The following is a 13,456-nucleotide window of genomic DNA, read 5'->3' on the forward strand; positions in this document are numbered from 1 at the left end:
GCCAGGTACAGCAGGCAGCCACGGGCTGCCTCCAACCCCCAGTTGCCTATTTGTACCCGGCTGGGAACCAAAAATATAGGGAAGCCCGTTTTCTTTAATTATTTCACTTATTTCATGAAATAATTAAAAAACAAATGACGTGGGCTTCACCCCATTTTTGTGTCCAGCCAGGTACAACTAGGCAGCTGGGGATTGGAATCCGCAGCATAGGTTAGCCCGAGGTTTCTGGGCGCCTCTGCTGCGAATTTCAGTCCACAGCCGTCCCAGAAAATGGCGCTCTCATAGAAGCGTCATCATCTGGCGCTGTATCCAACTCTTCCAACAGCCCTGGAGCCGGGTGGCTTGTTGGGTAATCATGAGTTAATACTGGCTTTGTTTTACTAGCCAGTATTAAGCCAGAGATTCTTAATGTCAGGCACGTTTGACCCGGCCATTAAGAATCTCCAATAAAGGGTTAAAAAAAAGACACCACACAGAGAAAAAATACTTTAATAGAAATAAATACACAGACACATTAGAGACTCCATCTTTATTACCCCCTGTCAGCCCTCCATGATCCTGCTCTTCTGTCTTTCTCGTTCAACAAATGCAGCTCTGCTACATCACTGCTGCATGGGGGAAGACGCTGCTTCCTGTGGAGCATTCACTCTGTGAAAGCTGCACGAGAAACAGCGTGCAGCCTTCACTCCGTGAGTGATCAGTGCTGCTAGCGGTAACAACGGTAACGCTGACAGACGCGTTACCATAGCAACGGTGCTCCCGGAGCCGCGGTTAGCAGTGACATCACCGCTAACTGCGTTGCTATGGCAACGGTGATCTCCGTTAATGACCGGCTGTGTCAGCCGGTCCCTAACGGAACGGGGAGTCGACCGAGTGCTAGAGCATGTCTCCGGTACACGGCGATACACAAATGTGCACCGTGTACCGGAGAGATGCACTCGCAGGTCCTACTTGACGCGTCATAGTCATGTGACCAGTCTGTAGCCAATGAGATAATAGCCACGTGACTGGTCACATGGCTATTTTGACGTCACGATAGGTCCTGCATCTCTGCTGGCAGTGCCGGTCACCGGGAGGATTCAGCGATCATCGGATGGAATAGCGGCAGGAGACGGAGTGCAGGAGGGATCGCGGGGACCGGTAAGTGTTATGGCAATGTTTATTAACTGTATGTGTACATTTATAATGCATTTTTATGTGTTTGTAATTGCCTCCCTTTATAGCCTATTGGTTCGAGTTCGGTTCGTTGAACGTTCGACGAACCGAACTCGAACGGGAGCTCCGTTCGGCGAACCGACCTCGAGCCGAACCGCGACCGGTTCGCTCATCTCTAGTATTGACTGAAACCAATGTCCCCACTGCCATGAGAACTTCCCGGAGCTCCTTCCTTGTTGTCCTTGGGTTAGCCTTGACTATTCGGACAAGCCTGGGCTCGGCACGGGTGGAAACTTTCAAAGGCTGTCCAGGCCGTGGAAGGCTAACAGTAGTTCCATAAGCCTTCCACTTCCGGATGATGCTCCCAACAGTGGAGACAGGTAGGCCCAACTCCTTGGAAAGGGTTTTGTACCCCTTGCCAGCCTTGTGACCCTCCACGATCTTGTCTCTGATGGCCTTGGAATGCTCCTTTGTCTTTCCCATGTTGACCAAGTATGAGTGCTGTTCACAAGTTTGGGGAGGGTCTTAATTAGAGATGAGCGAACCGGTCCCGGTTCGGCTCGAGGTCGGTTCGCCGAACGGGGGTCCCGTTCGAGTTCGGTTCGTCGAACGTTCGACGAACCAAACTCGAACCTATAGGCTATAATGGGAGGCAATCACAAACACATAAAAATGCATTATAAATGTACACAAACAGTTAATAAACATTGCCATAACACTTACCGGTCCCCGCGATCCCTTCTGCACTCTGTCTCCTGCCGCTATTCCATCCGATGATCGCTTAATCCTCCCGGTGACCTGCACTGCCAGCAGAGATGCAGGACCTATCGTGACGTCAAAATATCCATGTGACCAGTCACGTGGCTATTATCTCATTGGCTACAGACTGGTCACATGACTATGACGCGTCATGTAGGACCTGCGAGTGCATCTCTCCGGTACACGGTGCACATATGTGTATCGCCGTGTACCGGCGACATGCTCTAGCACACGGTCGACTCCCCGTTCCGTTAGGGACCGGCTGACACAGCCGGTCATTAACGGAGATCACCGTTGCCATAGCAACGCAGTTAGCGGTGACGTCACTGCTAACCGCGGCTCCGAGAGCACCGTTGCTATGGTAACGTGTCTGTCAGCGTTACCGCTGTTACCGCTGACAGCCAGCACTGATCACTCACGGAGTGAAGGCTGCACGCTGCTTCCCGATTGTAGTGAGGATTGTAGTGAGGATGAGGTTCCCCAGCCCCAAGTGATGAGCTGGTGAACCTCATCCTTCCTCACTACAATCGTCACTACTACTACACTAGAAAGAAAGAAGACAGAAGAGCAGGATCGTGGAGGGCTGACAGGGGGTAATAAAGATGGAGTCTCTAATGTGTCTGTGTATTTATTTCTATTAAAGTATTTTTTCTCTGGGAGGTGTTTTTTTTTAACCCTTTATTGGAGATTCTTAATGGCCGGGTCAAACGTGCCTGACATTATGAATCTCTGGCTTAATACTGGCTAGTAAAACAAAGCCAGTATTAACTCATGATTACCCAACAAGCCACTCGGCTCCAGGGCTGTTGGAAGAGTTGGATACAGCGCCAGATGATGGCGCTTCTATGAGAGCGCCATTTTCTGGGACGGCTGCGGACTGAAATCCGCAGCAGAGGCGCCCAGAAACCTCGGGCTAACCTGTTCTGCGGATTCCAATCCCCAGCTGCCTAGTTGTACCCGGCTGGACACAAAAATGGGGCGAAGCCCACGTCATTTGTTTTTTAATTATTTCATGAAATAAGTGAAATAATTAAAAAAAATGGGCTTCCCTATATTTTTGGTTCCCAGCCAGGTACAAATAGGCAACTGGGGGTTGGAGGCAGCCCGTGGCTGCCTGCTGTACCTGGCTAGCATACAAAAATATGGCGAAGCCCACGTCATTTTTTTGGTGGGCAAAAAAATTCTGCATACAGTCCTGGATGGAGTATGCTGAGCCTTGTAGTTCTGCAGCTGCTGTCTGCTCTTCTCCATACAGATAGACAGCAGCTGCAGAACTACAAGGCTCAGCATACTCCATCCAGGACTGTATGCAGAAGTTTTTTGCCCCCTGAAAAAATTATGTGGGCTTCGCCATATTTTTGTATGCTAGCCAGGTACAGCAGGCAGGTACGGCTCCCAACCCCCAGTTGCCTATTTGTACCCGGCTGGGAACCAAAAATAAAGGGAAGCCCTTTTTTATTATTTCATGAATTTCATGAAATAATTAGAAAACAAATGACGTAGGCTTCGCCCCATTTTTGTGTCCAGCCAGGTACAACTAGGCAGCTGGGGATTGGAATCCGCAGCACAGGTTGGCCTGAGCTTTCTGGGCCCCACTGCTGCGAATTGCAGTCTGCAGCCGCCTCAGAAAATGGCATTTTCATAGAAGCGCCATATTCTGGCGCTGTATCCAACTCTTCCAGCACCTGCCTGCTATACCTGGCTAGCATACAAAAATATGGCGAAGCTCACGTCCTTTTTTTGTAGTTTTTTGGCAAAAAAAATAAAAAATGCTTCCCTGGATTTTCCATTGCCAGTGAAGGTAACACCAAGCAGTGGGGGTTAGCAGCCAGTAGCTGCTTGGATTACCCTTAGCTAGCAATACAAAAAATGCAGCGGGAGCCCATATATATTTTTTTTAATTATTTATTTAAATAACTAAAAATAAAATGGGCTTCCCTGTATTTTGATTGCTGGACATCACAGTGCTGTAAAAATAAATCTTTAAAAAAATGACGTAGCGCTCTGCGGTATTTTTGATTCTCAGCGCAGATAAAGCAGACAGCTATGGGTTGCCACCCCCATCTGCCTGCCGTTACCTTGGTTGGCAATCAAAATACAGGGAAGCCCATTAATTTTTTCTATTTAAAAAATAGTTAAAAAAAAAAATGACGTTGGGTCCCCCCATTTTTGATAGCCAGCTAGGGTAAAGCAGACGGCTGTAGCCTGAAAATCACAGCTGGCAGCTTTACCGTGGTTGGGGATCCAATGTGGAGGTCCCCTCAGGCTCTTTTTTATAATTATTTTATAAATATTAATAATTACACAATAAAAGTAGGGTCCCCCCCAAATTGGATCACCAGCCAAGGTAAAGCGGACAGCTGTGGTCTGGTATTCTCAGGGTGGGAAGGTCCATAGTTATTGGGCCTTCACAGCCTAAAAATAGCAGGCCGCAGGCACCCCAGACGTGGCGCATCCACTAGATGCACCAATCCTGGCGCTTCACCCCAGCTCATCCCGTGCCCTGGTGCAGTGGCAAACGGGGTAATAAATCGGGTTGATACTAGCTGTAAAGTCACCTGAGATCAAGCCCAGCAGTTTGTGATGTCATGGCATCTATTAGATACCCAACATCATAAACTGTCAGTACTAACAAAAAAAAAAAAAATCGACAAAAGAAATTTATTTGAAAAAACAGTCCCCAAAACATTTCCTCTTTCACCAATTTATTGTAAGAAAAAAAATAAAGGGGTCCCACGACGACTCTGGACCGTCTAGAATATGGGGGGGGGACACTCAGGGAACGTATCCCCCATTTTCTAGGAGTGCGGACCCTTCATGTGAGGAGTGTGGGTGCAATGAATCTGCACTCACTCTTCTCAGGTCCACAGCAGCAGAGTCCATGTCGTAATGGTTGCTACCAAAGCTGCAATGCCCTGCTCATGAGGTAAGGGCATGCCTAATCAGGAGAACTACTGTAGAGGAAGCTCTGCTCACTGGTATATAGGTTCTCAGAGGAAATAATAGATAAAATTAGTGAGTAACCTCGGCACTCTAAATCTCCCAGACTAAGTCAGTAAGTCACAACGGATAGTAATGCAAAATCACTCTTTATTGGTCCGTATTAAGAAAAAAAAAATTTTCATAAGCTCATATGTTTTTGTCCAAAACAAGTTACAAATGACTTTTCGGCCTGAGCCTTCGTCAGATTGGACTTATCTGCATGTAATCATGAAAAATGACAATAATCAGTATCACATAAGAGTGAGAGAACAATAACATAAACTCGAACAATGTAGAGGTACAATTGGGATGCAGCAAAAAAATTGCAACACAGCAAGAAATGAAACACATGATACAAATGTCATAATACAGTACAAGGACAATATAGTAATGACAAATATGGGGTCAGAGTAGGCTTAGATAGCTCTGGTACGAAAGAGATGTCAATCATAAAGTAACATGTGCAGTAGGTGTAGAGCTACATTATGCATGGCAGAGCTAATGGGTAGACCGAGCATAGAAAAAGAACGGAGAAAAAGTGGAGACAAAAATGGAGAAAAAGTGGAGAAAAAGTGGAGAAAAAGTGGAGAAAAAAGTGGAGAAAAAAGTGGAGAAAAAAGTGGAGAAAAAAGTGGAGAAAAAGTGGAGAAAAAGTGGAGAAAAAGTGGAGAAAAAGTGGAGAAAAAATGGAGAAAAAGTGGAGAAAAAAATGGAGAAAAAGTGGAGAAAAAGTGGAGAAAAAGTGAAGAAAAAAGTGGAGAAAAAGTGGAGAAAAAGTGGAGAAAAAGTGGAGAAAAAGTGGAGAAAAAGTGGAGAAAAAAATGGATAAAAAGTGGAGAAAAAGTGGAGAAAAAGTGGAGAAAAAGTGGAGAAAAAATGGATAAAAAGTGGATAAAAAGTGGATAAAAAGTGGATAAAAAGTGGAGAAAAAGTGGAGAAAAAGTGAAGAAAAAGTGAAGAAAAAGTGGAGAAAAAGTGGAGAAAAAAATGTAGAAAAAGTGGAGAAAAAAATGTAGAAAAAGTGGAGACAAAGTGGAGAAAAAGTGGATAAAAAGTGGAGAAAAAGTGGAGAAAAAGTGGAGAGAAAGTGGATAAAAAGTGGAGAAAAAGTGAAGAAAAAGTGGAGAAAAAGTGGAGAAAAAAATGTAGAAAAAGTGGAGAAAAAATGTAGAAAAAGTGGAGACAAAGTGGAGACAAAGTGGATAAAAAGTGGATAAAAAGTGGATAAAAAGTGGATAAAAAGTGGATAAGAAGTGGAGAAAAAGTGGAGAGAAAGTGGAGAGAAAGTGGCGAAAAAGTGGAGAAAAAGTGGAGAAAAAAATGGAGAAAAAGTGGAGAAAAAGTGGAGAAAAAGTGGAGCACCCTTTGGTGCCTTTCATGTGGCACTAAGGGGTGCTTAGCTTTGTATTTAGTCAAAAAAATGAAAAAAAAAATGACGTAGGGTTCCCCCTATTTATGTAGCCAGCTAGGGTAAAGCAGACGGCTGCAGCCTGCAGACCACAGCTGGCAACCTCACCTTGGCTGGCAATCCAAAACTGAGGGCACCCCACGCTGTTATTTTAAATTAAATAAATAATTTTAAAAAAAAACCACGTAGGGGTCCCCCAAAATTGGATCACCAGCCAAGGTAAAGCAGACAGCTGGGGCCTGATATTCTCAGACTAGGGAGGTCCATGGTTATTGGACTCTCCCCAGCCTAAAAATAGCAGGCCGCAGCCGCCCCAGAAGTGGCGCATCCATTAGATGCGCCAATCCTGGTGCTTCGCCCTAGCTCATCCCGCGCCCTGGTGCGGTGGCAAACGGGGTAATATATGGGGTTAATACCAGATGTGTAATGTCACCTGGCATCAAGCCCTGGGGTTGGTGAGGTCAGGCGTCTATCAGATACCCGACATCACCAACCCAGTCAGTAATAAAAAAAAATAGACGACAAACACATTTTTATTTGAAAAAACACTCCCCAAAACATTCCCTCTTTAACCAATTTATTAGAAAGAAAAACAAATGCAGGTCTGGTGTAATCCAAGGGGTTGCCATGACGATCCACACTGTCCCAGTCAATGAAGAGCAGAATGTTCCCCATTGGCTGGGAGAGCAGTGCAGTGACCTGAGCTAACATCAATGGGTCAGCCCAGGTCACTGCAGGGCATGACAAGTGCTGCTGTCAGCGAGGTACATTACCTGCACTGATCTCCAGCACACTGACAGCCCCTGTCACTGAGTTCAATGACCGGCGCCTTCACACCAAGTATCGCGAGAGGTCCGTGACGTCACCGCTAGTCAGTCTCGGGTCGGAAGCGAGAGGTGATGTGACAAGCGGCGGCCATGGAGGCCAGTGACAGCGCTGAGGTCGGGATGGCGGGACTTCATCACCGCAGGTAAGCCGAGCGGGACCATGTGTGTGTGTGTGTGTGTGTGTGTGTGTGTGTGTGTGTGTGTGTGTGTGTGTGTATGTATGTATGTGTACATGCTGCGGGCAGGCGGGGGCGGAGTGAGCTGAGCGGGGAAGTGTGGTCTTCCTTCACGTAACTAAGATAAACATCGGGTTACTAACCAAAGCGCTTTGCTTGGATACCCGATGTTTATCTTGGTTACCAGCTTCTGGCAGGCTGCCAGCGATGGCTCCTGCACACTGTAGCTGTAAAAAGCCCTGCTTTTTGCTGCTAGAACCATTCTCGAACATATCTAGAACTATCGAGCTTTTGCAAAAAGCTCGAGTTCTAGTTCGATCTCGAACAGCCCCCAAAATCACTCGAGCCTAGAACTGGAGAACCACGAACCGCGAACCGCGCTCAACTCTAGTCTTAATTAGTCAGAAAAGGCTGGAAAAAGAGATAATTAATCCAAACATGTGAAGCTCATTGTTCTTTGTGCCTGAAATACTTCTTAATACTTTAGGGGAACCAAACAAAATTCTGGTGGTTTGAGGGGCTGAATAATAAATGACCCTCTGAATACACTTTTCACAATTTAAAAAAAAAGAAAGAAATAACATTCTTTTTTGCTGCAGTGGATTTCACACTTCCAGGCTGATCTACAGTCCAAATGTCACAATGCCAAGTTAATTCCGAATGTGTAAACCTGCTAAATCTGCAGGGGGTTGAATACTACTTGTAGGCACTGTATACCTGATAAATAATTGTATGCTGCATTGCTACTTATCTTAGTAAATATTCACACATATTTTAACAGTAAAGAAAGAAATATGCATATAGTTTGGAATTTTACTGTTACAATGTATAAATATAAATGTTCTCTCACAAAAGTACAATTTTACTGCTCTTGCTCTTCGTGAACTAATGTTACTTCCAAAATAATAATTTTGACTATGAATTGCTTTAAAAGGCTTCGCCATTCATTATAATTCTCAAATGACATTCTGTGTTTCGCTACATCGTATCGTCTATCTGCTGGTTTGACCCCCAAATTACCACTAATGGATTTTTAGCTTTTCTGAATAACACAAAGGCGAGCCCCTTGATAGTTCTGAAAGGTCTACTTTTCCATGATTCACAAAGCTGTTGAGTAAACAAGGCATTACCACTTCATTTTGTCAGTAGTTTATTTCTTAGCGATTCTTATAAATGTTTAAATAAGATGCAACTTTTCTGTTCTGTTTCAAAGTATTCAACATTTTTCATTTCATTTCTTGTAATAACATGATGCACATCTAATATATAAAGCTGAGTGTATGTATGTGTGTGTGTGTGTGTGTGTGTGTGTCTGCTAAAGGAATCCGCACCCTCGCATTTACAATCACGAAATTTTGCACAGATGCCTCATGTGACCCAGAGAGCGTAGTAGGCTATGTTTTGTAAAAAAAATGTAACCCCGTGCTTTACAGTAAAGGCTACTTTACACACTGCGATATCGGTCCCGATATCGCTAGTGTGGGTACCCGCCCCCATCTGTTGCGCGACACGGGCATATCGCTGCCCGTGCCGCACAACATCGCCCAGAGCCATCACACATACTTACCTGTCCGGCGACGTCGCTGTGACCGGCGAACCGCCTCCTTTCTAAGGGGGCGGTCCGTGCGGCATCACAGCGACGTCACTGAACCGCCGCCCAATCGCAGCGGAGGGGTGGAGATGAGCGGGACGTAACATCCCGCCCACCTCCTTCCTTCCGCATAGCGGCCGGGAGGCAGGTAGGGAGACGTTCCTCGCTCCTGCGGCGTCACACGCAGCGATGTGTGATGCCGCAGGAACGAGGAACAACCTCGTTACTGCTGAAGTAACGATAATTGGGAATGGACCCCCGTGTCGCCGATTAGCGATTTTTCACTGTTTTGCAACGATGCAAAATCGCTAATCGATGTCACACGCAACGGCATCGCTAATGCGGCCGGATGTGCGTCACGAATTCCGTGACCCCAACGACTCCGCATTAGCGATGTCGTAGCGTGTAAAGCCCGCTTTAGTCTCTTAAATCCTGCTGCCATTAAACTGAATGGAGGTGGGAGCTATAAGTTATTAATAGCAACTGTCAGTGGTTGCTATAGGAACAAAATAAACTGTTAGTTGAAGCTTATGCGTGAGGTCATATGATGTCGGTGGAGAGATGGATAGAGAGACAGAAAAAGACAGACAGACAGAGACACAGACAGAGACAGATGGTGAAAGAGACAGGCAAACAGACAGACAGGGAAAGAGACAGACGGGCAAAGAGACAGACGGGCAAAGAGACAGACGGGCAAAGAGACAGACCTGGAAAGAGACAGCCCTGGAAAGAGACAGACGGGCAAATAGACAGACCGGGCAAAGAGACAGACGTGGAAAGAGACAGACCAAGACAGACGGAAAAGAGACAGACAGACACACACATAGAGACAGACACAGAGATAGAGACAGACACAGAGATAGAGACCGATAGACTGATACAAATTCAGACAGAGATATAAATAGTCAGACAGAGATATAGACACAGACAGACAAGGAAAGAGACAGACAGAGAGACAGACAGACAGCGACACACAGACAGAGACTGGGAGAGAGACAGTTACTATCCCGGGCAACGCCCGGGTACTACTGCTAGTACTTTCTTCATTTGCGTAGGGAACATTTAAATTTCTGAATAGTTATATCATGCTCATAGTTTGTTTTGTTTATTATGAATTTTAATAGTATTTTTTTCCAAACTATTAAATTTTAGATTGAATATTGATATCTGATGTTTGAAGAACATTTTGAAAATAAATCTGAACATGAAGGAGCAGGGGAGGAATTAATCTAAATTAGCCGTTAATACAACAGTTTTGTCCTTATAGTCTGCAAAAAAAATGTGTGCCTATTTTTACTGAGGAACACCTTGAAAGAAAGATGGCACATATTTTGAACTGTCTGGCATTAAGAGAATAATATCTATGTCACCTTTGACTTTCAATAAATTTAAGCTACTATATTTTCTGGAGTACATTATCAACTTTTGCAAAGTCTGGAGTGCTTTTTTTGTTTTTCAAGAAAAGTGCTCACGTAAGTATTCACAGAATTTATAAATGCAATTTAGTGTAAAAGTTTGCATTTTTCTAACACCAAAAAGCTGCAGAGGGAATGCTAAATTCTATTTGGAGTATATAGAAATATACATTTATGATGGGAACTACAGTAATACAGTGCTAGACACTGATTATTGTTTCAATTATTGTGAAAAGTAGATACAAATTTACATTAACTTTTTCATACCTACCGAATGTAAATCAACACTGGCGATTCTCAACTATTTTATCAGCATTATTGCAAAACAAATTTTATGGCCAAGCCTGAAGCATACTCTACATTAGGTCTCTTTCACACGTCCGTGATTCTGGTACGTATGTGACAGTTGTTATACGCACCAGAATCATGGATATACGCAAAGCCATTAAAATCAATGGGTGTGCGCACACATTAGTGATTTTTCACTGACCGTGTCTCCGTGCGGAGCACACGCGTGTCCGTGTTTCCGCACGGAGACATGTTTGATTTTTTTCTGGCATCACTGATGTCCCACAGAGCACACTATGGTGTGATCCATGAAAAAAGTACCAATAAAACACCTACATTGAAAACAAAAAGCTTTTTATACTCATCTTCTCCAGCACTGCTGTCTTCAGCCGCTGCTGTCTCCTGCTTCCAGGCCGACTCATTATTCTCAAGCATATGCATTTTTGCACAACACAGTTTACCCAGAAGTAGCTGCAGTGGGGGTCAGTGGTTGCCAGAAACACAGCAGAGCCGAAGAATTCAGCACCACGGACTGCAGGAGCGGGGACAGGGGAATATGCACCCATGCGCTATCACGGATGATAGATCACGGATAGCACATGGTTAACCCACTTGTGCCGTGAATCACGGCACATGGAGGGACATATGCGTTTTTTACATGTTAGTGAAAAATATCTGTTTTTCACTGACGTGTGAAGCAGGCCTTAGAAAAAAAAGACTACATACCCTCAAAATGGCTAAGTAAGCTGTGAGATACATCTAGAGCAACTGGTGTAAGAAGTGTTAAGGTTCCCATACATTTAAGACTGTACCTGGACCCACAGACTGATCTGCTATGTAAAGTGCTCAGCATATATGAGTACAACTTATCAGATTTGTAAAAAAAACCTTTAGTTTCCTGTCAGAATCAGCATTTTATATGGCACAACAAACTGCAAAATACTCCAACAAATGTGGGCCACTGAATTGAAACAAGATTTGTTATTTTGCACACCAAAGAAAGTACTTTCCTAACATAATGATTCAAGAGAATGGTGCAAAAATAGATACATTGCAATGAAAGACGTAGGAGCAAATCTAATATTTAGACTACAAAATGCTAATTAATGGTATGCGCGCGCCCACTGAGTCTTTGGTGCAGAAATTTTCTTCACTAAATCTGCATCTTATAGCACAAAAACACCCCAATAACACAATTTTATCATGCATTTTTCATAATGAAGTCAATGGATGGAAGGGCTGAAAAACAGGCAAAAAAGCACCAAGAACTGACATGCTGGAGATTATTTTCTGCACCAAATGTGCAAGAAAACAAATAAGCAACATGTGCGCAACACTTCAGAATTCTCATTGACTTTGCTGGCATAAGGATAGATATGCAGTTGTGGGACTAATCTGTACCCAAAAACACATAAAAAAGCAGTGTTGTTAGGGCCAGGTGGACGGGCAGACCCAGGAGGTGGATCCACTGGGCTGAACACCTCACCGAAGGCAAGGTGCCCGGTAGCCGGAGCACTACGGGTAGCAGGACAGTCTGTTCAGAGGTGTGGAGTGTAGAAGTCCCTGGGACCACGGAGTCACTGATGGTAGTCCGGGTGACGGAGCTCAGGTTTGGAGGCCGAGATGACGTCAGGCAGAGTCCGGAACCGACAGAGCGAGAAGGCGGGTCACCACAGGGATCGGAGATGGTATGAACTGACGGGATGGCAGACCGTCACCGTTCGGGGTTCGGGTATCGTCAGGACTGTTTGGCGAGGCAGGAGCGGCTCTAGGAGAGAGATAGGTAAGTATACCACAAGACACAAGGAGACCTGACTCCTAGCTTAGCAAAACACGAAGAACAGGCCCCGCCCACTTGGAAAGGATCTCCCTATATACCCTGTACCTGATTCTTCAATATCCTGTTTGAGGACATTGGCCCTTTAAGAGAGGGTCAATGACCGTGCGCGCGCCCTAATGCGCATGCGTGAGGCCCGGGTGCCAGAAGCCAGAGCAGGGAGCGGTGAACAGGAGGCAGGAGAGCCGGGCTGGAGCAGAGTTGCCGACGGGCGCCGGGAGCGGGGACTGGGCTGCCTGGGGACCGCAGGTGATGGGGCATGGAGGCTGTGGAGCGGGGGACGCCTGGCAGAGGAGCCGGGGAGCGAGGCAGGGGAGCCGGGGAGTGTGGCAGGGGAGCCGGGGCGCGCGGCAGGGGGGCCGGAGAGCGTGACAGGGGAGCCGGGGAGCGCGGCAGGGGAGCCGGAGAGCGTGACAGGGGAGCCGGGGAGCGTGACAGTACCCCCTCCCCCACGCCCCCCTCCCCACAACCGGGACAGGAAGGCACGTATCAGGGGAGTACCCACATTCTCCCGGGGTTCCCAGGACCTATCCTCAGGACCATACCCTGCCCAGTCCACCAGGAAGAACTGTCGGCCCCGTACGGTTTTCATGGCCACGATATCCCTTACTGCATAGATGTCATCATCAGCAATAGGAGGAGGAGCAGAACTGGCAGCAGCGGAGAAGGGACCAAGGACAACCGGCTTGAGCAGGGAGATGTGGAAGGAGTTGGGTATTCTCATCGTGGCCGGGAGCTGCAGCTTGTAGGAGACCTCATTTATTTTGCTGAGGACTTTAAACGGCCCGATGTAGCGAGGACCCAGCTTGTATGATGGTAGCTTCAATCGGACGTACTTGGAAGCAAGCCAGACCAGATCTCCTGGAGAGAAACACGGAGGATCCAGATGTCTCTTGTCTGCGTGTCTCTTCAGCCGCAGGGAAGCACGTCCAAGGGACATCTTGACAGAGTCCCAAATTGTTGTAAAGTCACGGACTACAGCATCAGCAGCAGGGACATCCGAGGAAGAGGATACAGG

The sequence above is a fragment of the Anomaloglossus baeobatrachus genome, chromosome 3 (genome assembly GCF_048569485.1).
Source record: "Anomaloglossus baeobatrachus isolate aAnoBae1 chromosome 3, aAnoBae1.hap1, whole genome shotgun sequence".
Lineage (NCBI taxonomy): Eukaryota > Metazoa > Chordata > Amphibia > Anura > Aromobatidae > Anomaloglossus > Anomaloglossus baeobatrachus.